At 61.4% G+C, this 20,766-nt stretch overlaps 1 protein-coding gene across 1 annotated transcript in view; it reads left to right on the top strand.

Moving 5' to 3' along the window:
- Positions 1–12,894, top strand: part of LOC135271289 (GTP-binding protein 4-like) — a 45,112-nt gene extending 32,218 nt beyond the window's left edge. The window contains exon 7 of the mRNA XM_064368311.1: positions 12,579–12,894. The gene's annotated coding sequence lies outside the window, so the exon portion shown is untranslated. The remainder of the gene's footprint in view (positions 1–12,578) is intronic.
- The last annotated feature ends 7,872 nt before the right edge of the window (positions 12,895–20,766 follow it).

Here is a 20,766-nt window from a genome sequence, read left to right as displayed (position 1 = left end):
CTGGGTCTCTGGACAGGGGCAGGTGTCAGGGTCTAGGGCCTCTGGAAAGGTGCAGGTTCCCGGGGACCTCGGTCTCTTGACAGGGGCAGATGCGGGGGCGCCTGGGTCTCTGGACAGGGATAGGTGCCGGGGGTCCTGGGTTTTGGACAGGGATAGGTGCCGGGGGGCCTGGGTCTCTGGACGGGGTAGCTGCCGGGGTCCTGGGTCTCTGGACGGGGTAGGTGCCAGGCGTCCTGAGTCTCTGGACATAGGTAGGTGCTGAGGGCCTGGTTCTCTGTACAGGGGTAGGTGCCGGGGGGCCTAGGTCTGTGGGCAGGTGTAGGTGCCGGGGTCCAGGGCCTCTGTACAGTGCTACGTGCCAGGGGGGCCTGGGTCTCTGGACAGAGGTAGGTGCTGGGGGCCCTGTGGCTGGGTAGGTGCTGGAATCCAGGACCTCTGTACAGGGTACAGGGGTAGATGCCCGGGGCCTGGGTCTCTGGACAGGGGTAGGTGCCATGGGTCTTGGGTCTCTGGATGGGGTAGGACCTGGGGGACCTGGGTCTCTGGAAGAGGCAGGTGCCGTGGGTCTGAGTGCCTGGACAGGGGTAGGTGACAGGGGTCCTCAGTCTCTGGATGGGGTAGGTGCCGGGTGCCTGTGTCACTGGACAGGGGTAGGTGCCGGGGGGCCTGGATCTCTGGACAGGGGTAGCTGTTGGGGCCTGGGTCTCTGGTCAGGGGTAGGTGTCGCGGTCTTGTGTGTCTTGACAGGGGTACGTGCCAGGGTCCTCGGTCTCGTGGTGGGACCCGGTGGCCTGGGTCTCTGGACAGCGGTAGGTTCCAGGGGTCCTGGGTCTCTGGACAGGGGTAGGTGCCGGGGGGACTGAGTCACTGGACAGTGGTAGCTGCCGGGGCACTGGGTCTCTGGACAGTAGTAGGTGCCGGGGGCCTGGGTCTCTGGACACGTGTAGGTGCTGGGGGCTTGGGTCTCTGGACAGGGGTAGGTGCCGGGGGCCTGGGGGTCTGGAAAGGGGTAGGTGCCGGGGTCCTGGGTCTCTGGACAGGGGTGGATGCCGGGGGGCCTGGGTCTCTGGACACGGGTAGGTGCCGGGGGGACTGAGTCACTGGACAGTGGTAGCTGCCGGGGCACTGGGTCTCTGGACAGTAGTAGGTGCCGGGGGCCTGGGTCTCTGGACACGTGTAGGTGCTGGGGGCTTGGGTCTCTGGACAGGGGTAGGTGCCGGGGGCCTGGGGGTCTGGAAAGGGGTAGGTGCCGGGGTCCTGGGTCTCTGGACAGGGGTGGATGCCGGGGGGCCTGGGTCTCTGGACACGGGTAGGTGCTAGGGGGCCTGGGTCTGAGTTGGTGCCAGGGTCCAGGGCCTGTGGACATGGACAGGTGTCGAGGGGCTTGGGTCTCTGGATAGGGGTAGGTGCCGGGGTCCAGGGCGTCTGGACAGGGGCAAGTGCCTGGGTCCTGTGTCTCTGCAAAGAGGTAGGTGCTGGGGGGCCTGGGTCTCTGGACAAGGGTATGTGCCGGGGGGCCTGGGCCTGGGTAGGTGCCGGAGTCCAGGGCCTCTGGAGAGGGGCAGGTTTCGGGGACCTGGTTCTCTGGACAGGGGCAGGTGCCGGGGGCCTGGATCTCCGAACAGGGATAGGTGCCGGGGGGTCTGGGTCTCTGGACAGAGATAGGTGCCGGGGTCCAGGGCCGCTGGACAGGGGTAGGTGCCGGGGGCCTGGGTCTCTGGACAGGGGTAGATGCCGGGATCCTGGGTTTCTGGATGGGGTAGGTGCTGGGGGCCTGGGTCTCTAGACAGGGATAGGTGACGGGGGCCTAGGTCTCTGGACAGTGGTAGGTGTCGGGGGTCTGGGTCTCTGGAAGGGGCAGATGCCGGGATCCTGGGTAACTGTATATGGTAGGTGCGGGGGGCCTGGATCTCTCGAAAGGGGTAGGTGCCGGGGGGCCTGGGTCTCCGGATGGTGGTAGGTGCCAGTGGACCTGCACCTCTGGACAGGCGTAGGTCCCGGGTGGCCTGGGCCTGGGTAGCTTCTGGGTTCCAGGTCCTCTGGACAGGGGCAGGTGCCGGGGGGCCTGGGTCTCTGGACAGGGGTAGGTGCCGGGCAGCCTGGGTCTCTGGACAGGGCCAGGTGCCGGGGGTCTGGTTTTCTGGACAGTGGCAGGTGCCGGGGGCCTGGATCTCTGAACGGGGGTAGGTGCCGGGGGGCCTGGGTTTCTGGACGGGGATAGGTGCTGGGTCCTGTGTCTCTGGAAGGGACAGATGCCGGGGGCCTGGGTCTCTGTACGTGGTAGGTGCCGGGGGGCCTGGGTCTCTGGAAGGGACAGGTGCTGGGGGCCTGGGTCTCTGTACATGGTAGGTGCCAGGGGGCCTGGGTCTCTCGAAAGGGGTAAGTGCCGGGGGGCCTGGGTCTCTGGACAGGGATAGTTGCAGGGGGGCCTGGGTCTCTGGACAGGGGTAGGTGCCGGGGGGCCTGGGTCTCTGGACAGGGGTAGATGCCGGGGGGCCTGGGTCTTTGGACAGGCGTAGGTGCCCGGCGGCCTGGGTCTCTGGACAGGGCTAGGTGCCAGGGGCCTGGGTCTCTGGACAGGGGTAGGTGCCTGGGGGCCTGGGTCTCTGGACAGGGGTATGTGCCAGGGTCCAGGGCCTCTGGGCAGGGGTAGGTGCCTGGGGGCCTGGGTCCCTGGACGGGGTGGGTGCCGGGGGCCTGAGTCTCTGGACATGGGTAGGTGCTGGGGGGCCTGGGTCTCTGGACAGGGATAGGTGCGGGGTCCTGGAAAGGGGTAGGGGTTAGGGGTCCTCGGCCTCTGGACAAGGGCAGGTGCGGGGGTCCAGGGCCTCTGGACAGGCCCAGGTGCTGGGGGTCTGGGCCACTGGACAGGCGCAGGTGCTAGGGCGCATAGGTCTCTGAACAGGGGCAGTGCCAGGGGGCCTGAGTCTCTAGACACGGGTAGGTGCCGGGGCCTGGGTCTCTGAACAGGGGTAAGTGCCAGGGGCCTGGGTCTCTGGACAGGGGCAGGTGCCGGGGAGCCTGGGTCTCTGGACAGGGGCAGGTGCCGAAGTCCAAGGTGTCTGGACAGGGCTAGGTGCCGAAGGCCCTGGGTCTCTGGACCGGGGTAGGTGTCGAGGGGCCTGGGAAATAGTAGGTGCTGGGCTCTAGGGCCTCTGGACAGAGGCAGGTGCCGGGGGGCCTGGGTCTCTAGACAGGGGTAGGTGCTGGGGGCCTGGGTCTCTGGACAGGGGTAGGTGCCGGGGGCCTGGGTCTCTGGACAGGGGTAGGTGCCGGGGTCCAGGGCCTCTGGACAGGGGCAGGTGCTGGGAGCCTGGGTCTCTGAACGGAGATATGTGCCTGGGTCCTGGGTTTCTGGACGGCTGTAGGTGCAGGTCAGCCTGGGTCTCTGGACGGGGGTATGTGCCGTGGGGCCTGGGTCTCTGGAAGGGTCAGGTGCCAGGGGCCTGGGTCTCTGAACGGAGGTAGGTACCAGGGGTCCTGGGTCTCTGGACGGGGTAGGTGCCGGGAGCTTGGGTCTCTGGACAGGGGTCGGTGCTGACGAGCCTGAGTCTCTGGACAGGGATCGGTGCCGGGGGCCTGGGTCTCGGGACAGGGGTAGAGGCCGGGGGGCCTGGGACTGGGTAGGTGCCAGGGTCGAGGGCCTCTGAACAGGGGCAGGTGCCGGGGGGCCTCGATGTCTGGACAGCGGTAGGTGCCGGGGGGCCTGGGTCTCTGGACAGGTGTCGGTGCCGGGGTCCAGGGCGTTTGGACACAAGCAGGTGCCGGGGGTCTGGGTCTCGGGACCTGTGTAGGTGCCGGGGGGACTGGACCTGGGTAGGTGCCGCGGTCGAGGGCCTCTGGACAGGGGCAGGTGCGCAGGGGCCTGGTTCTCTGGACAGGGGTAGGTGCCGGGGGCCTGGGTCTCTGGACACGGCCAGGTGCCGGGGTCCAGGGTGTATGGACAGGGGTATGTGCCAGGGGTCCTGGGTCTCTGGACAGGGGTAGGTGTCGGGGGTCTGGGTCTCTGGGAGGGGCAGATGACGGGGGCCTGGGTAACTGTACATGGTAGGTGCGGGGGGCCTGGGTCTCTCGAAAGGGGTAGGTGCTGGGGGGCCTGGGTCTCTGGATGGTGGTAGGTGCCGGGGGGCCTGCATCTCTGGACAGGCGTACGTGCCGAGTGGCCTGGGCCTGGGTAGATTCCGGGTTCCAGGTCCTCTGGACAGGGGCAGGTGCTGGGCGTCCTGGGTCTCTGGACAGGGGTAGGTGCCGGGCAGCCTGGGTCTCTGGACAGGGGTAGGTGCCAGTGTCCAGGGCCTCTGGACAGGGCTAGTTGCCAGGGGGCCTGGGTCTCTGGACTGGAGTAGGTGCCGGGGGGCCTGTGCCTGGATAGGTGCTGGGGTCCAGGGCCTCTGGACAGAGGCAGGTGCCGGGGGGCCTGGGTCTCTGGACAGGGGTAGGTGTCGGGGGGCCTGGGTCTCTCGACAGGTGTAGGTGCCTGGGGGCCTGGGCCTGGGTAGATGCTGGGGTCCACGGACTCTGGACAGGCACTGGTGCCGGTGGGCCTCGGTCTCTGAACAGGGTAGTTTCCGGGAGGACTGGGTCTGCGTAGGTGCCGGGGTCGAGGGCCTCCGCATAGGGGGAGGGCCTTGGGGGCCTGGGTCTCTGGACAGGGGTAGGTGCCGGGTGGCCTGGGCCTTGGTAGATGCGGGGGTCCAGGATCTCTGGAGAGGGGTAGGTGCGGGGGGGCCTGGGTCTCTCAAAAGGGGCAGGTTCCGGGGGCCTGGGTCTCTAAATGTAGGTAGGTGCCAGGGTCCAGGGCCTCTGGACGGGGTAGGTGCCGGGGTCCTAGGTTTCTGGACACGGATAGGTGCCGGGGTCCTGGGTCTCTGAACAGGTTAGGTGCCCGGGGCCTGGGTCTCTGTACAGGGGTAGGTTCTGGGGGGCCTGGGTCTCTGGACTGGGGTAGTTGCCGGGGGCCTGGGTCTCTGGAGAGACGTAGGTGCCGATGGGCCTGGGTCTCTGGACAGGGGCAGGTGCCGGGATTCAGGGTCTCTGGACAGGGATAGGTGCCGGGGGGCATAGGTCTCTGGACAGGGGTAGTTGCTGGGGACCAGGGCCTCTGGACAGGGTTAGGTGCCGGGGAGCCTGGGTATCTGGACAGGGGTAGTTGCCGGGGTGCCTGGGCCTGGGTAAGTGCTGGGGTCCAGGGCGTCTGGACAGGGGTAGGTGCCTGGGGACCTGGCTGTCTGGACAGGGGTAGGTGCTGGGGGGCCGGGGCCTGGGTAGGTGCCGGTGTCCAGGGCCTCTGGTCAGCGGCAGGTGCCGGGGGACCTAGGTCTCTGAACAGAGGTAGGTGCCGGGGGCCCTGGGTCTCTGGGAGGGGCAGGTGCCGGGGGCCTGGGTCTCTGAATGGGGGTAGGTGCCGGGGGGCCTGGGTCTCTGGATAGGGGTAGGTGTCGGGGGCCAAGGCCTCTGGACAGGGTAGGTGCCAGGGGTCCTGGGTTTGTGGACGGGAGTAGGTGCTGGGCGGCTGGTGCCTGGGTAGGTGCCGGGGTCCAGGGCCTCTGGTCCGCGTCAGGTGCCGGTCGGCCTGGGTGTCTGAATAGGGGTAGGTGTTCTGGTCCAGGGCCTCTGGACAGGGGCAGGTACCGGGGGGCCTGGGTCTCTGGACAGCGGTAGGTGCCGGGGTACCTGGATCTCTGGACAGGGTTAGGAGCCAGGAGTCCTGTGTCTCCGGAGAAGGGTCGGTGACGGGGTCCTGCGTCTCTGGACAGGGTTAGATGTCGGGGGCCTGGGTCTCTGGACGGTGTAGGTGCCGGGGGGCCTGGGTCTCTCTTGAGAGGGGCAGGTGCCGGGGGTTTTGGGTCTCTGGAGAGGGTCAGGTGACAGGGGTCCTAGGTCTCTGGACAGGGGTAGGTGCCGGGGGGACTGGGTCTCTGGACAGGGGTAGGTGCCGGGGACCTGGCTCTCTTGAAGGGGCATGTGCCGGGGGCCTAGGTCTCCAGACAGGGGCAGGTGTGGGGGGGCCTGGGTCTCTGGACAGGGTTATTTGCCGGGGGGCCTGGGTCTCTGGACAGCGGTAGGTGCCGGGGAGCATGGGTCTCTGGACAGGGGCAGGTGCCGAAGTCCAAGGCCTCTGGACAGGGCTAGGTGCCGGTGGCCCTGGGTCTCTGGACCGGGGTAGGTGCCGGGGGGGCCTCAACCTGGGTAGGTGCCGGAGTCCAGGTCCTCTGCAAAGGGCAGGTCCCATGGGGCCTGGGTCTCTGGACAGGGGTATGTGCCGGGGGCCTGGGTCTCTGGACAGGGGTAGGTGCCAGGGGTCCTGACTCTGTGGACAGGGGTAAGTGACGGGGTCCTGGGTCTCTGGACAGGGGTAGATGTCAGGGGGCCTGGGTCTCTTGACATGGGTAGGTCCCGGGGGGCCTAGGTCTCTGGACAGGGGTAGGTTCCGGGGTCCATGGCCTCTGGACAGGGATAGGTGCCCGGGTACAGGGCCTCTGGACACGGTACGTGCTTGAGGCCTGGGTCTCTGGACAGGAGTAGGTACTGAGGGTCCTGAGTCTCTGGTCAGGCGTAGGTGCCAGGGGGCCTGGGCCTGGGTAGGTGCCGTGGTCCAGGGTGTGTGGACAGGGGAAGGTGCTGGGGAGCCTGGATCTCTGGACAAGGCCAGGTGCTGCTGGACTGGGTCTCTGAACGGGGGTAACTACTGGGTTACAGGGAATCTGGACAGGAGTTGGTGTCTGTGGCCTGGATCTCTGGACAGGGGTAGGTGCCAGGGTCCTGGGTCTCTGGACAGGGTAGGTGCCGAGGACCTGGGTCTCTGAACAGGGGTAGGTGCCGGGGGTCTGGTTCTCTGGACAGGGGTAGGTCCTCGGGGGGTGCCCGGGGTCCTTCGTCTGTGGACGTGGAAAAGTGCCAGGGGGCCTGGGCTTGGGTGGATGATGGGTCCAGGGCCTCTGGTGAGGGGCAGGTCCCAGGGGACCTGGGTCTCTGGACAGGTGTGTGTTCCAAGGGGCCTGGGTCTCTGGAAGGATCAGGTGCCGGGGGCCTGGTTCTCTGAATGGGGGTAGGTGCCAGGGGGCCTGGGTCTTTGGACAGGGGTACGTGCCAGGGTTCCTATGTCTCTGGACGGGGGTAGGTCCTCGGGGGCCTGGGCCTGGGTAGGTGCCGGGGGCCAGGGCCTCTGGACGGGCAGGTACCGGGTGGCCTGTGTCTCTGGACAGGGGCAGGTGCCAGGGGCCTGAGTCTCTGGACAGGGGTAGGAGCTGGCGGCCTTGGTCTCTGGAAAGGGGTAGGTGCCGGGGGGCCTGTGTCTCTGGACAGGGGTAGGTGCCGGGGGGCCTGGGTCTCTGGACAGGGTTATGTGCTGGGGGGCCTGGACCTCTGGACAGGCGTAGGTACCTGGGGGCCTGTGCCTGGGTATATGCTGGGGTCCAGGGCCTCTGGGCAGGGTTAGGTGCCAGGGGAACTGGGTCTCTGGACGGGGTAGGTTCCGGGATCCTGGGTCTCTGGACAGGGGTAGGTGCTGCGGGGCCTGGGTGTCTGGACAAGAGTAGGTGCCAGGGGCCTGGGTCTCTGAACGGGGGTAGGTGCCAGGGGGCCTGGGTCTCTGGACAGGGAGGTGACGGGGGCCTGTGCCTCTGGACAGGGGCAGGTGCCGGGGGGCCTGGGTCTCTGGATAGGGGTAGGTGCCGGTGGGCCTGGGCCTGGGTAGGTGCTGGGGCCCAGGATCTCTGGACAGGTGTAGATGTTGGGGGACCTGGGTCTCTGGACAGGTGTAGGTGCGGGGTCCTGGTCCTCTGGACAGGGGCAGGTGCCGGGAAACCCGGGTCTCTGGAAAGGGGCAGGTGCCGTGGCGCCTGGTTCTCTGGATAGGGATAGGTGCCATGGGGCCTGGGTCTCTGGACAGGGACAGGTCATGGGTGCCTGGGTCTCTGAACGGGCGTAGGTGCCGTGTGGCCTGGGTCTCTGGACAGGGCCAGGTGCCAGGGGTCCTGGGTCTCTGGAAGGGGTAGGTGCTGGGGGCCTGAGTCTCTGGACAGGGTAGGTGCCGGGGGGGCTGTGTCTCTGGACAGGGTAGGTGCCGGGGGGGCTGTGTCTCTGGACAGGGTAGGTGCCGGGGGCCTGGGTCTCTGGATGGTGTATGTGCGGGGGGCCTGTGTCTCTGGACAGGGGCAGGTACCGGGTGGGCTGTTTCTCTGGACAGGGGTAGGTGCCGGGGTCCTGGGTCTGTGGACAGGGGTAGGTTCTGGGGGGCCTGGGTCTCTGGACGGGGCAGGTGCCGGGGTCCAGGGCCTCTGGAAAGGTGCAGGTTCCCGGGGGCCTGGGTCTCTTGACAGGGACAGATGCGGGGGCACCTGGGTCTCTGGACAGGGATAGGTGCCGGGGGGCCTGGGTCTCTGTACAGGGGTAGCTGCCAGGGTCCTGGGTCTCTGAATGGGGTAGGTACCAGGCATCCTGAGTCTCTGGACATGAGTAGGTGCCGGGAGCCTGGGTCTCTGTACAGGGGTAGGTGTCGGGGGGCGTGGGTCACTCGATAGGGCTAGTTGCCGGGGGGCCTGGGTCTCTGGATAGGGGTAGGTGCCGGGGGGCCTGGGTCCATGGGCAGGTGTAGGTGCCGGGGTCCAGGGCCTCTGTACAGTGCTACGTGCCGGGGGGCCTGTGTCTCTGGACAGAGGTAGGTGCTGGGGGGCCTGTGCCTGGGTAGGTGCTGGAGTCCAGGGCCTCTGGACAGGGTAGGTGCCGGGGGCCTGGGTCTCTGGACAGGGGTAGGTGCCACGGATCTTGGGTCTCTGGACGGGGTAGGTCCTGGGGGGCCTGGGTCTCTGGAAGAGGCAGGTGCCATGGGTCTGAGTGCCTGGATAGGGGTTGGTGCCAGGGGTCCTCGGTCTCTGGACGGGGTAGGTGCCGGTGGCCTGGGTCTCTGGACAGGGGTAGGTGCCTGGGGGCCTCGGACTCTGGACAGGGGTAGGTGCGGGGTTTTGGACAGTGGTAGGAGTAGGGGGACCTCGGACTCTGGACAGAGATAGGTGTTGGGGGACCTGGGTCTCTGGACAGGTGTAGGTGCGGGGTCCTGGGCCTCTGGACAGGAGCAGGTGCTGGGGGACCTGCTTCACTGTACAACGGTAGGTTCCGCGGCACCTGGGTCTCTGGACAGGGGTAGCTGTCGGGGGGCCTGGGTCTCTGAACAGGGGTAGATGCCGGGGGGCCTGGGTCTCCGGAAAGTGGTAGGTGCCGGGGGGCCTGGGTCTCTAGACAGGGGTTGGTGCCTGGGGCCTGGGCCTGGGTAGGTGCCGGGATCCAGGGTCTCTGGACAGGGGCAGGTGCCGGGGAGCCTGGGTCTCTGGACAGGGGCAGGTGCCGGGGTCCTGGGTCTCTGGACAGGGGTAGGTGCCAGGGGGACTGGGTCTCTCGACGGTGGTAGCTGCTGGAGGACTGGGTCTCTGGACGGTGGTAGGTGCCGGGGGCCTGGGTCTCTGGACAGGGGTAGATGTCGGGGCGGCTGTGTCTCTGGACAGGGTAGGTGCCAGGGGCCTGGGTTTCTGGACGGGGTAGGTGCCTGGGGCCTGTGTCTCTGGACAGGGGCAGGTGCCCGGTGGCCTGTGTCTCTGGACTGGGGTAGGTGCCAGGGTCCTGGGGCTGTGGACAGGGGTAGGTTCCGGGGGGCCTGGATCTCTGGACAGGGGCAGGTGTCGGGGTCCAGGGCCTCTGGAAAGGTGCAGGTTCCCGGGGACCTCGGTCTCTTGACAGAGGCAGATGCGGGGGCGCCTGGGTCTCTGGACAGGGATAGGTGTCAAGGGGCCTGGGTCTCTGGACAGGGGTAGCTACCGGGGTCCTGGGTCTCTGGACGGGGTAGGTGCCAGGCGTCCTGAGTCTCTGGACATGGGTAGGTGCCGGGGTCCTGGGTCTCTGTACAGGGGTAGGTGCCGGGGGGCCTGGGTCTCTCGACAGGGCTAGTTGCCGGGGGGCCTGGGTCTCTGGACATGGGTAGGTGCTGGGGGGCCTGTGTCTGTGGGCAGGTGTAGGTGTCGGGGTCCAGTGCCTCTGTACCGTGCTACATGCCAGGGGGGCCTGGGTCTCTGGACAGAGGTAGGTGCTGAGGGGCCTGTGCCTGGGTAGGTGCTGGAGTCCAGGACCTCTGTACAGGGTACGGGGATAGATGCCGGGGGCCTGGGTCTCTCGACAGGGGTAGGTGCCACGGGTCTTGGGTCTCTGGACAGGGTAGGACCTGGGGTCCTGAGTCTCTGGAAGAGGCAGGTGCCGTAGGTCTGAGTGCCTGGACAGGGGTAGGTGCTGAGGGGCCTGTGCCTGGGTAGGTGCTGGAGTCCAGGACCTCTGTACAGGGTACGGGGATAGATGCCGGGGGCCTGGGTCTCTCGACAGGGGTAGGTGCCACGGGTCTTGGGTCTCTGGACAGGGTAGGACCTGGGGTCCTGAGTCTCTGGAAGAGGCAGGTGCCGTGGGTCTGAGTGCCTGGACAGGGGTAGGTGCCAGGGGTCCTCGGTCTCTGGACAGGGTAGGTGCCGGGGGCCTGGGTCTCTGGACAGCGGTAGGTTCCAGGGGTCCTGGGTCTCTGGACAGGGGTAGGTGCCAGGAGGACTGAGTCTCTGGACGGTGGTAGCTGCCGGGGGACTGGGTCTCTGAACAGTAGTAGGTGCCGGGGGCCTGGGTCTCTGGACATGGGTAGGTGCCGAGGGCCTGGGGGTCTGGAAAGGGGTAGGTGCCAGGGTCCTGGGTCTCTGGACAGGGGTGGATGCCGGGGGGCCTGGGTGTCTGGACACGGGTAGGTGCTAGGGGGCCTGGGTCTGGGTTGGTGCCAGGGTCCAGGGCCTCTGGACATGGGCAGGTGTCGAGGGGCCTGGGTCTCTGGATAGGGGTAGGTGCCGGGGGGCCTGGGCCTGGGTAGGTGCCAGGGTCCAGGGCCTCTGGACAGGGGCAAGTGCCTGGGTCCTGTGTCTCTGCAAAGAGGTAGGTGCTGGGTGGCCTGGGTCCCTGGACAAGGGTATGTGCCAGGGGGCCTGGGCCTGGGTAGGTGCCAGAGTCCAGGGCCTCTGGAGAGGGGCAGGTTTCGGGGACCTGGTTCTCTGGACAGGGGCAGGTGCCGGGGGCCTGGATCTCCGAACAGGAATACGTGCCGGGGGGCCTGAGTCTCCGGACAGAGATAGGTGCCGGGGTCCAGGGCCTCTAGACAGGGGTAGGTGCCGGGGGCCTGTGTCTCTGGACAGGGGTAGGTGCCGGGGGGCTGTATCTCTGGACAGGGTAGGTGCCGGGGGCCTGTGTCTCTGGACAGGGGTATGTGCCAGCTGGCCTGGGTCTCTGGACAGGGGTAGCTCTCGGGGGGCCTGGGTCTCTGGACAGCAGTAGGTGCCGGGGGTCCTGGGTCTCTGGACAGAGTTATGTGCCGGGGGGACTGGGTCTCTGGACGGTGGTAGCTGCCGGGGGACTGGGTCTCTGGACGGTGGTAGCTGCCGGGGGACTGGGTCTCTGGACGGTGGTAGGTGCCGGGGGCCTGGGTCTCTGGACAGGGGTAGGTGCCAGGGGCCTGGGGGTCTGGAAAGGGGTAGGTGCTGGGGTCCTGGGTCTGTCGACAGGGGTAGATGCCTTGGTGCCTGGGTCTCTGGAATGGGCAGGTGCCAGGGGCCTGGGTCTCTGAACGGGGGTAGGTGCCAGGGGGCATAGCAGTCTTAACAGGGGTGGGTACCGTGGTCCAGGGCCTCTGGACAGGATAGGTGTTGGGGGCCTAGGTCTCTGGACAGGTGCAAGTGCCAGGGGTCCTGGGTCTCTGGACAGGGGTAGGTGCTGGGGTGCCTGGGCCTGGGTAACTGGGCCTGGGTATCTGCCGGGGTCCAGGGCATATGGACAGGGGAATGTGCCGGGGGACCTGGGTCTCAGGACAGAGGTTGGTTCCGGGGGCCTGGGACTCTGGGAGGGACAGGTGCCAGGGGCCTGGGTCTCTGGATGGAGGTAGGTCCCGGGGTCCAGGGCCTCTGGATGGAGGTAGGTGCTGGGGTCCTGGGTCTCTGGACAGGGGTAGGTACCAGGGATCCTGGGCTTCTGGATGGGGTAAGTGCCTGGGTCCTGGGTGTCTCGACAGGTGTAGATGCCTGGGGGCCTGGGTCTCTGGATGGAATACGTGCCGGGGGCCTGGGTCTCTGGACAGGAGTAGGTGCCTGGGGGCCTGGGTCTCTGGACAGGGGTAGGTGACGGGGGGCCTCGGACTGGGTAGGTGCCGGGGGTCCTGGGCCTCTCGACAGGGGCAGGTGCCGGGGTTTTGGGTCTCTGGACAGGGGCAGAGACTAGCTGAGCAGAAACTCTTTCGTTAGAGCCCATTTATCAATTTTGGCTTTTGTTGCAATTGGTTTTGCTGTTTTAGTTATGAAGTCTTTGCCCTTGCCTATGTCCTGGATGATATTGCTTAGGTTTTCTTCTAGGGTGTTTACAGTTTTAGTTTTTATGTTTGAGTCTTTAATCCATCTTAATTTTTGTATGAGAGGTAAGGAATGGGTCTAGTTTCTGTTTTCTGCATATGGCTAGCCAGTTTTCCCAGCAGCATATATTAAATTGGGAACCCTTTCCCCATTGCTTGTTTTTGACAGGTTTGTGGAAGATCAGATGGTTGTGGACACGTGGTGTTATTTCTGAGGTCTTTAAGGTGTATTCTGCTCCTTTTGGGTGGAGTGTCTGTTTGGTCCAACTGGCTTATATATTTAAGTCCTCTATTTTTTTAAAATTCTGTTATTTTAGCCATTTTTGAGAGTGAAGTATTTGAGTTTTTAGCATTTATTATACACCTATCAATTTCTTCTTTTAATTTCTCTCACTTTATCTTTGCATATTTTGGAGTTCTGATGTTTAGTAAATGTATGTTTATAACTTCTATAATTTCCTGCTGAATAAATCTCTTTAACAATATATATGTCCTTTGTAGTCTTTTATAACAGTTCTCAAAGTTAATTGTGTCTGTTAGTGTATCCACCTAAGCCCATATCCTTATCCGCACCCTTCACCAGTAATGACTCCTGTATCAGTTTTGATGCCCAACTAGACTGTACTCTAATCTAATGAGGACACAGCCGAGGATTGTGAGAGGTACAAGAGTCAGGGTATTAGATATTTAGGGCTGGAAGAGAATTTGTCACTGGAATCCAACACTGAATGCCGGGAGACAGAGGTGATATGGCTACAGTCTTGGTGATGTGGCTGTGTCTGTGGGATGTGGATGGGTGATGACAGTGAGGAACTGGCTGGGCCTGAGGGAACCCTCCTGCTTATATTTGGCTTTTAAAGTACTGAAGCTCATTGAGGGCAGCTCATGAGACCTCTTGACTCAGGGCCCACTAGCTCGCGTGCATGTGTGTGTGTGTGGAAGGAAGAGGCAAGATCGGGGTCCGGGGGTGGGAGGGCTCCCTCTGGTTCCTACTATCCAATCCTAACCAGGCTTACAGAGAACAAACACTGTGTCTTTTATCACAGCGATTCCAAGAAACACACACACCACCATTGAATATTTAACTTTTTTAAAAAAAAATCTTGGGTGGGCGCGGTGGCTCACGCCTGTAATCCCAGCACTTTGGGAGGCCGAGGAGGGTGGATCACGAGGTCAAGAGATCAAGACCATTCTGGTCAACATGGTGAAACTCCATCTCTACTAAAAATACAAAAAATTAGCTGGGCATGGTGGTGCATGCCTGTAATCCCAGCTACTCAGGAGGCTGAGGCAGGAGAATTGCCTGAACCCAGGAGGCAGAGGTTGCAGTGAGCCGAGATCGCGCCATTGCACTCCAGCCTGGGTAACAAGAGCGAAACTCCGTCTCAAAAAAAAAAAAAAATCTTAACCATGAAAGGAAGAAAATAAAAGAGTATACATCATCTTAACAGTATAACAGTCATTTCCATATCTATGTTTTATATATTATATATATATTTATGTGTGTGTGTGTGTGTGTATATATATATATATGTATATATACACCTAGCACAGTGTGTATATTCTATTCATCAGGGAGAATTGGTGAGGATGTGGTGATGGGGCTGATGCTGCGGCAGCCCCTCGGATGGTCCTGGGTGAATTCAGGGACCTAGCATTCAGACCTCCTCTCCCCACCTCCTGGGGCCCAGTCTTCAGCTCCGTACCTGCTTCACTGGTTTTCTACAGGGACAGGGTGGGGAAGAGGGAACATAGGTGGGGCGAGAAACTCCCATGGTCTGATCTTGCAAAGATGAGGAGTCCAGGGAGGGAGGGAGCAGCTCAGCAGCAAGCTGTGGAGGGCAGGCTCCGGAGCCACATGGGACGGGGAGCCAGGTGGGACGGGGAGCCAGGTGCGTTGGGGAGCCAGACCTTCTCACTCACAGAGACAGGGACACTCAGGCCTGGCTCCCCGTTTAGGCCTGATCCTGGGGCTGGGTTAACTAGGAGATACAAGTGAACCCCCTCTTCCCTTAGCAGCTCCTTCCGTAACTGTTTCCAGCACTCCAGGAACAGGAACAAAAAAGGTCAGTTATTTACAACAGCAAAGATGCACATACAATAAATACATATTTATAGGACCAAAGTGACAACGGGGAGGGGAGGCACCCACCTCCGCCTGGGGTCTTGTGGAGAAAGAGGGGAGGAAGAAAGTGCATTTACACAGAAGTCTCCTCCTCTCACTTGCATGTCTGAGGGCAGCGCACGTCCAGGCATGCACGCGTACATGCGTGTGTGGGGTGAGGGCAGCCGTGGTGATTGGGGGCCTTTCAGATGCAGTCAGCATCCTTAGGAGACACCAGGTCTTAGAGGGTTGGGCTGAGGGAGGGAAAAGACACTGAAACTTGACTCCGATCTGAGCAGACCAAGCAACATGCCGGCGGTCTCCCCCAAGGCCTTGGCTGGATCCTAGTTTCCCCAACTGCCTCCTCCACAGTGAGGACAGTTAGGATCCCCCCCACCCTGGGTCCGGTCTCAGGCCAGTCCCTGAAGGAGGAGTGGGGACGCAGGGGATTTGGTGATTTGCACGGTTATGGTCCTGGTGATGCGGCTGCGTCTGCTGTGCTCTCTTCCAGGGGGTGTCAGAGCCTGCAGGAGGAGGATGAAGGTGAGGAACTGGCCAGCCTGAGGCCACTGCTTCCACGTTTTGTCTAGAAAGTGTTCAGGCTCATGAGAGGAGCTCCTTCAGCACCTTCCCTCTCCTCCAGAAACCCTAGTTTCTTGTAGGGCTTGAAAAGGGCCATCTACCGAACTCCACTTGCATCAGCCCCGAAAGCCCTTAGGTCAAGTAGGTATGTGCCAAGTCTTCCTGAGTTACAACATAGCCTGGCCCACCCAGTATGGTTCTGCGCCATTTAATAAGCACGAGTCTTAGGCCAGCACTGCGGTGTGCACCTGCAAGCCCTTATCTCAAATATAATATATATAAACACACACACACACACACACACACACACAAATAATGAAAATAATTTAAAAAAGGAAAAAAGGTCTCAGATGTGAGACCAGGCTTCTCCTGGTTTGTTACCTCCATAGCACAAGGAATAAGAGGGCTCAATTCTAAGCTCCCCATTTTGCGGGGAAGCATCTGTGGGGTCCCTCTCTGAAGCTGAGGGAATGAATTTGTTTCACTCAAGGGGAAACCAGACTCTCAGAAGTCCTTCTATTTCATGGAAGTCCTTCTATTTCTAGCTAAGGCCCCTGGGGAAGGGGTCACACTCTGATCTGTGCTGGACCTTAGGGAAGGGGGTGTGATTTAAGGGTGGCTGGGTGAGCTGGGGGAAGATCCCTGGGCCAGGACAGGATCTAGGGCTCATAGGGAATGGTTTTGGGGTGACGGACTGGAGTCTTGCAGGGAAAAGCCCTGTTTCCCTCACCTTGAGCCTGCTGAGCTTGAGGGTGAGCTGCTTGATGGTACGGAAGATCTTGCCCTCGTCCCTGAGGGCCAGGCTTTGGGGAGAGCGGCTGGGGTGTCTTGGATCTCCATTGCCTCCCTGCAGCTGAGGCTGAGGCTCTATCTGTTCTGCAGGGAGGCTGTCAGGCAGAGGGGGGCTCGTGGGTGCCCCTGAAAGGTCAGTGCTTGAGTCCAGGGGTCCTGCTGGCATGCTGACATAAAAGCAGTTCCCTGTCCCCACAAGAAGAGAAAAGCGATCAGGAGGCAAACAGAGAAGTTGGAGCTATCCTCCCGCTCCCGTGGGGTTCCCCAGCTGCTTGATAGTGCAGGCCAGGCAGCCCTCTCCAGGCAAAGTCTGAGCACGTGGGCCTTGCTCACTATCTGCCAGCCCCCTAAAAGCCCTGCTCCCCAGCCTTTCTAGACGGTACGTTGCTCAGTCTGGCCCCAACCTGGGGGAGATACTGAACAGTGAACTCAAGGGAGAAGTGTCAGGCTGCAGTGTTTCATTTGGGGAAATGGAAGTGGCTCCCCCTCCTTGAGTAAACAGATCAGGGGCTGGTTTCAGGCTCTTCTTCTAAAAGGAGCGGGCAGCAGCCCTCTCGCCCTGCCTGACTCCAGCTCTGGATGAACTGCAGTCCTGCCCTGCTCCTCTGCCATCCATGCCACGAGCCTGTGGAGGTCCCTCGAACCAACCAAGGGGCATCAGAGACAGCTGGAGGAAAGATTTGGAGGGTTCCTGACAGGCAGGAAGCTCAGAGAACCACTGCGGAGCCTGGGAGGCCCTTTCAGCTGCTTTCCACAGTGACACTGGAGTGGCGTTTGGGGTGGGGAAGCAGCTGCTCACGAGCATCAGGTGAAGGACACTGGGCTCCCGGCACCAGGCCAGGCTTCCCTGCCCCTCTCACAACTGCATGCAGGTGTCTATCCCTGCTGCTCTAAACAGGAGCCTGGACAGGTGGCTTCTTAAGGCTGGTCGGACAGCACAGGGCCCGTCCATGTCCTTAGGTCCACATCTTCCTCCTCCCCTTTCCGGGCAGCTGAGGGAGCTGGTGGGTGTGTGTGTGACCATGGGCAGGGGTCTGGCTCTGCCCTCAGGTCCCACACGCCAGTCCTGGCCTGTCTTTGGCTCCGAGGAGAAAGTTATTACCCATAGCCTTTGTTCCGCTTTCCACTTCAGGCGGCTCGGGCTCTGACTGGCCACTCTCTGGTAGTGCAGGGACAACCTTGCTGCCTGCCACCTCAGCTGCACCAACACCACCACCACCAGGAAGAAGAGAGACCGAAAGACAAGGAAAGGGAAGGGAGAGTGAGCAGGAAGGAGAGAGGGCAGGAGGTGGGGGCAGGGGAGGAGAAAACGGGAAGAACAAGGTGAACACAAGATCATACACGATGACATCCCAGGCAGCGTGGAGAACTTTCCACCAATTCACCGAGAGAGAGAAGGAAGGTCAGTTCCCAGAAACCCAGGAGACAGGCAGGCCTCAGCCAGATGGAATGAAAAATGCTACTGGAAGGGAGGCAGAGCGGAGCCCCAGGGGAGGGCAGGAAGCCCCTGCCGCGAGACCCCCAGTGCAGAACCCCACCCCGTGCATGTCCCAAGCTTTGTTCTTTCTTGCCACCCTCTCAGACTAGCCCACTCTTCCCGGGGTGGGGACCTTCCTCCCTGGGCTCACTGCTTGGGCTGGGAAAACCTGTCTGCCTCCATGCGAGCTTGTCTCCACTTTTCTTGTCTCATGGCCGCCCATGGTGCTCCCCAACCTGGGCTGCCTTCCTGTCACCTTGCTCACTCCCCAGATCCCTCACTCGCCAGGTGTCTTCCCAGCCTTGTCCTCCACGCCCTCTAGTCCCAGCTGCCACCTCTGCTACCGTTGTCACTGGGCACTTCCTTTGGCCGGCACTGTCCCAGGCTCTAAGCATACAACAGTAAGCAAAACAAAAAGATCCCTGCCCATGCTGAGCGTACATTCTAGTGCAAGGACACACAAAAATAGACACTTCAGTCAGTTATGCAGTTTGTTAGAAGGCGGTAACTTCCACGGGAAAGAAGAAAACAACAGAATAGGGTGTGAGGGCTGGGCAGTGCTGGCGTTAAACAGATTGGGTGAAGGGGACACAGGAACAGATGCGGAGGTGCGGCGTTAGGAGGAAAAGCATTCTAAGAAGGAAACAACAGCGACCCAGCCAGGAAGCCTGAGATTTCTCCTGAAACCCAAGACCCCAGGTTACTCCACACACAAGCTCTCAATGAGAACGCCGTCCCCTCTACCAATCCCATCACGGTAAGTGCATCTGAAGCCCTTTGAGTGCCCCGGCCCCCCATGTTTCCCATTCCTTTAGCTGCGGCACGCATCTCTCTCCCCAACAGTAATCCCTGGCTGGAGGATGTAGGGGACCCCACCAGGCTGCTCCTTTTCCTCCACAGCTGATGCCATCACCCAGAGAGGCTGGGTGGGAATCTCTGGTCAGGTGAGTGAGCTCACACTTGCCTAAGTCTATTCAGTCTGCTCTCCTTCCTCCTCCAGACTCTCTCTCCCATCCTGTTTCTTCTATTCTCTTCATCAAAACCTCACACCCTGGGCCCTGATGGCCTCTCCCATCACCCCCATACTCACACCCAACCTGTGCTGGCTCCCACTGCACAGTTCAGGGCCCTTACCTCCCGGCAGCTCCCCAGGTTCAGGTTCACCATGGAACACGTCTGAGTCATCCATTTCTACCCTGAAGGAGGAAACCAACCCAGGGTGAGATGTCATGAGATTCCATCATGGACTTCTGTGTTAGAATGGGCGATGGAGTAGGATCTGAGGATGGTGTGGGGCCTCCTCACCTGGCTGGTTTGCATGGCAACCCGGTGAGGGGGGCTGCTGGCTGAGCTTCCTGGTCCCCTGCTCTACACCCCCATCACCCTACTTCAGGCTCAGGCTCTATTACAGCCAGGTGGCAGGCTGTGGGGGAGCAGACAGGGACAGGAAGCAGAAACAGGGGGCATGTTCTTCCATCTGCCAGCGCTTGAAGCTGTCTGCTCCCTGCTAGCATTTCCCTGTTGTGGCTGTCCACCCCTGGGGTGAAGGACTTAGAAGCAGCAGGAAACAGGAGGTTTGGAGTGGAGAGAGTGCGGGGTCTGGAGGGCTAAGCGCTGTACCTGCTGGGTGTAGATCCCTGGTGGGCTGGCTCCTGGGGCCCTGGGGGTGGAGGATGGACAGGCATTGGGGCAGCTCTGGGGTGCCTGGTGGCATGCCGCACAGCCTCTTCTAAGCGCTCCATCCATCTGTTGCTCCGCAAGAACAGAGAGGACTGTAGTGAGAGCAAGACCACGGCACACACCACCCCCGTGCTGATCCCACTGCTTCAGGGCTTCCAGGTCCTTCTCCAGGCCCTAAGGACCCTCTGCCTGGCAGGTTCCCACCTCCCTGTACAGTCCGCCATGGCTGCTCCCTTGGGGTTATATTACTTGCAGCGACCAAATCCTAGACACCAACCCTCTGTTACGCTCTGTGCAAAGCATTCTGTTTTCTCTCTAAAGTAATTCTTAACAGGGAGCATTAGCCACATTTTACAAATGAAAACCCTGGAGGTGGGAAACGTGTTGACTCGACCCGCCTCCTTCCACTGTACCATGCCACCTCTGGCAGCTGCTGTCAGAAAACATGGGCTGGGTGGGAGGCAAAGGCCTGAGAAGGATGCATGAATCTAATTCGCCTGATGGTGAAGGGAGTAGGGCAGGAAGCTAGAAGCAGCAGCAGCGGCTGTGGCTGGAAGACCGCCAGGAGCTCATTCTCCCAGAGGTGGGCCTGGTGACCAGGTCAGGGGTTATGACCCCTCCCAGCTTCTCTTCTTCTGTCCTACCTCCCACTTCCCTTCCCAACTCCCTGTCCAGGGACTGCTCTGGGGCCCAGCCCTGGCCTTGCTGTCCACCGTCCTCATACACACCACCCTGGTCCCAAGGGGACCGCAGTTACGGATGACCCCTCAATCAAGTCTCATGTGTTCTTGTCTGATGGCGTCAGTGCAACCAGCTCATAGATCTGGGGTGGGCCCAGATTGGAGGTGCAGATGATGAAGAAGGCCCGTTTATCTGCGTGAGGAAAGGAAGGTAGAAGGACCTGTATTAGGGACGGCAGGTGTGACTGCAGCCTGGGCCAGGGTGACAGAGTGGGCCCCAAAGCCCTGACCCTCAATGAGGATGAAGAGTGCAGCATGAGACAGAGGTGGGTCATCGGGACCACGTGGAACCCACTTACACAAGGGACAGGAAATTCCAGAACCCCTAATGTCACCTTTCACAGCCACCGCCATTCCTTTCATGCTCTAATAATAGTGATGGCTGACGTGTGTATGGTGCTTAGGACTGACCAAATGGTTTTTTTTTCTTAAGACAGAGTCTTGCTCTGTCGCCCAAGCTGGAGTGCAGTGGTGAGATCTTGGATCACTGCAACCTCCACCTCCTGGGTTCAAGTCATTCTCCTGCCTCAGCCTCCTGAGTAGCTGGAATTACAGGCACCTGCTACCACGCCTGGTTAATTTTTGTTGTTTTAAAAGAGATGGGGTTTCACTATGTTGGCTAGGCTGGTCTTGAACTCATGACCTCAAGTGATCTGCCTGCCTCGGCCTCCCAAAGTGCTGGGTTTGCAGGCGTGAGCCGCTGAGCCTGGCCAGGAGTTTATAAAACTTTTTCATACCTGTCATCCCTTTTGATTTCCCCGAGAGGTAGGGTAGGTGTCACTCCTATCTCACAGATGAAGGAAGTGAGCCCAGAGAATTTGGTTGCCTGACTTGCTTCAGAGCCCTTTCTCACACACATGGCACTTCTCACTGAAATGCCTTTGTCCAGTGGACCCAGCTCTGTACCACAGGTAGTAGCATCTAACATCTTTTGGAACCAAGCTCTGCTCAAGTCACTCTTGTAGCGGAAAGCTGTGTCCTA

This window comes from Aotus nancymaae, unplaced genomic scaffold, assembly GCF_030222135.1.
Source record: "Aotus nancymaae isolate 86718 unplaced genomic scaffold, 86718_ANA_hifiasm-v0.15.2.pri h1tg000076l, whole genome shotgun sequence".
Taxonomy (NCBI): domain Eukaryota; kingdom Metazoa; phylum Chordata; class Mammalia; order Primates; family Aotidae; genus Aotus; species Aotus nancymaae.
The sequence above is the reverse complement of the archived record's forward strand: the minus strand, read 5'-3'. Positions and strand labels throughout refer to the sequence as shown.